This window comes from Vipera ursinii (genome assembly GCF_947247035.1).
Source record: "Vipera ursinii genome assembly, chromosome: 2".
In the NCBI taxonomy this organism is placed as follows: domain Eukaryota; kingdom Metazoa; phylum Chordata; class Lepidosauria; order Squamata; family Viperidae; genus Vipera; species Vipera ursinii.
Genome location: NC_139513.1, coordinates 17,768,213 through 17,771,995, shown reverse-complemented (window position 1 = coordinate 17,771,995; position 3,783 = coordinate 17,768,213).

The following is a 3,783-nucleotide window of genomic DNA, read 5'->3' as shown; positions in this document are numbered from 1 at the left end:
TTTGCCCTGGGATTCTTTTGGAGGGGGAATGGTGGGGGGAGGGGGAGAGAAACGGGGTGGGGGGGGAGGAGGAAAGAGTCTCTCGTATTGCTCTTTGTATACAGATAGTCCTCAACGGTCACAATTGAACCCGTTTCCGTTGCAAGGGCAGTTAAGTGAGTTGTGCTCATTTTACGACCTTTTGTTGCCACCGTTGTTAAGCGAAACACCGCAGTTGTTAAGCGAGTCACGTGGTGGTTAAGCAAAATCTGGCCTCTCCCCCCCCCTTTGATTTTGCTTGTCAGAAGACAGCTGAAAAGGTTACAAAATGGTGATCACCTGACACCCCCCCCCCCCAGGACACTGCAACTGACATAATTACAGGCCAGTTGCCGAGCATCCGAATTTTGATCACGTGACCATAGGGATGCTGCCATGGCCATTAAGTGTGGAAAAAGGTCATAAGTCATTTTTCTTCCGGTGTCATTGTAACGCTCACTAAACAAATGGCTATAAGTTGGGAAGACTTAGCTGTACTGAAGATTCTAAGGTTGCCAGGCAGGAATTCTGGACTTCAAATCCCAAGGGCCCTAAGGAGTAGGAGCAGGGGCAAAGGATTGTGGGAATTTTGGTTTCAACAAGGATTAAAGTAGCTGGCTGGGGCACTCTGGGAATTGAAGTCCACACATCTTAAAGTTGCCTAGGTTGAGAAACACTGGTCTACACAAAGCCCTTCTCATGTGATTTGGGATCTAACATGGCCCATTAGTTCGAAAGCACGTAAAAATGCAAGTAGAAAAATAGGGACCACTCCGGTGGGAAGGTAACAGCGTTCCGTGCGCCTTTGGCGTCTAGTCATGCCGGCCACATGACCACGGAGACGTCCTCGGACAAGCGCTGGCTCTTCGGCTTTGAAACGGAGATGAGCACCGGCCCCTAGAGTCGGAAACGACTAGCACGCATGTGCGGGGGAACCTTTACCTTTAAGGGACGCGGTGGCTCAGTGGGTTAGGACGCTGAGCTTGTCGATCAGAAGGTCGGCAGTTTGGCGGGTCGAATCCCGAGTGCCGCGTAACAGAGTGAGCGCCTGTTACTTGTCCCAGCTTCTGCCAACCTAGCAGTTCGAAAGCACGTAAAAATGCAAGTAGAAAAATAGGGACCACTATGGTGGGAAGGTAACAGCGTTCCGTGCGCCTTTGGCGTCTAGTCATGCCGGCCACATGACCACGGAGATGTCCTCAGACAAGCGCTGGCTCTTCGGCTTTGAAACGGAGATGAGCACCGGCCCCTAGAGTCGGAAACGACTAGCACACATGTGCGGGGGAACCTTTACCTTTACCTATGGCCCATTAATAGGGGCGGGATAGGAAATGAATGAAGCCAGGTAAGAGAGGACTCCATTTACCAGTTATTTGTGACGGAGTGTACAATTCTGAGATTTCCACTGCCAACCCAAAGGGGAAAGGTATTTGATGTGGTGAAAGTTTTGTTGGTGTCCTTTTCCTTTGGACACAGTTCCCCTAAATCAAGGATGGAGAACCATAGTGCTTTTACGACTTGTGGAATTCTGGGAGTTGAAGTCCACAAGTCATAAAAGGACCATGGTTCCCTACCCCTGTCCTAAATGCTTCTCTTTGTGACCTAATGACAGCTGTTTGGTTTTCTGCACTGGGCAGGGGGAGTACATTAGGTTATATTTTCCTCAGCCGTGCCTTTATTTTTAACAGCTTTTCAACAACAACAAAAAAAACTATCTTGCGCTTTGTGTATTTTGCTCTGTGAGGCAAAAGAGGGTGCATTTTAACTGAGAAAACATTACATTAAAGTTGCTATCCTGAGTTTACCTTCTCTGCAGTAAAATTAGCAACAGTCACTTGTAAATTTTTTCTCTCCATATATGTGTGTGTGTGTGTGTGTGTGTGTGTGTGTGTGTACACTGGTATATATAGGGAGAGAGATTTTACAAGTGACTGTGTTGCTGATTGGTATATATAATTTTATAAGTGTGTGTATGTGTATAAAATTGCTGATTTGTAAAATTAGCCACCACAGAAGATAAATTCAGGATAGCAACTGTCACAGTACTAAAATTCCAGATTTGCATAGTACAGTATTTACACAAGATGTGAACACACAAAACAACAAAAAAAAACCTAACAAAGTTTAGCCGCATTCTGATTATTTCGCTGCTAAGCTTCTGTGGATCCTGCCAAGCAGCAAGATGTGTATGTTCTAGATGTGTGGGACCACAATTCCCAGATTTCCCAGGCACCAAGGCAGTACTGTGTCAACTGGCCCCAACATTTGTGGAGGTCACATGATTGGGGAAATAAAATGGATACCCACGATTAGTTTTAGAAGCTGACGACTTCTCATAGGCAAAACTACATGGAGCACACATTAGAACTGGCTCAGGAATTCTGGGAGTTGAAATCCATGAGTCATAAAAGAGCCGAGGTTGCCTACCCCTGTCCTAGTGGAACAAAAAGGATATAGCAAAGTGGGATTCAATTTATTTGCTAAGATCTTAATTCCCCCCACCCCCAGTTTTGTATACAACTGGTTGTCAGGATTTGCGCAGCACATATGGGATTAACCAGAACCCATTTTGCTTCCGCAGCCCATAAGGGGGATTAACTACAATGCTTTTTGCTCTTGGTTCAGTACCTCAGTACTTAGCCCTAAGTAGGAGATGCTGGACTTCCATTCACACAAATCCCAGCCTGGATAGCGATGAGAAAATTATAATCTGGCATTATGGGTAGCCCTCGATTTATAACCACAATTGGGATTGGAACGTCCTTTGCTAAGCAATGCGCCTCTTCAGTGAGTTGCGCCCAATTTTATGACCTTTTTTGCCATGGTCATTAAGCGAATCACTGGAGTGGTTAAGTGAATCAGGCAGTTATTAAGCGAATCTGGTTTCCTCCCCATTGACTGCTTGTGACTGGAGGTGCAGCTGCTTTTGTAAGTATGCAAAATTTTGATCACGTGACTGGGCAACACTGCACTGCAGAATTGCCAGATTCTGTCAGGCCACAAGGCCAACCTCTTCTTAATTTAAGATGGATCTAAAACTTGTCTCCCTTTGAGGAGAGTTATGTTAAAGAGTTTGAACACTGATCCCTTTTTTTTAGTACCATTTTAAATCATTAAATGAATGCTCGTAAGTTAAGGACTATCTGTATTTAAGGTTCAGTGCCATCAGACAAGAGCATTTCATGGATGTCCCTATAGGTCTGCTTTCCTTACTTAGGAAGCAAAGTTATCCATGGATCTCAGAACATATTTTTAAGATATGCACCCAGGAATGCTAGGAATATGTGTGTGTGTGTGTGTGTGTGTAAATTACTAACAAAGAATTAAGGGAGACTGAAATTAATTAATTCTTTGTTAGTAATTTACACAAATATATGAGCTGTCCGGTGTGACTACAGCCTGTTCGATGGCCTTCAAGATAGGCTGAAAACAGGAAATAAAGATTTGCCCCATGTTTGGGGCCTAGCAAGGTAATCTAAATAGTTAACAAGTATTAAAATCAGAATCAGAATAGAGTTGGAAGGGACCTTGGAGGTCTTCTAGTCCACCCCCCCTGCTCAAGCAGGAGACCTTATGCCATTTCAGACAAGTGGCTGTCCAGTTTCTTCTTCTACCTTACTTATGGCTTCCTCAGAAGCAGGTCTCCATTCTTGTCCAATTTCCAAACACTGGTGTTGTTTGGGTGCTTTAAAAGGAGAGCACGTTCTAGTGTTTTATATCGTACATGTTATAAACATTGCCAGGGCCCACATTCAGAATTTCATT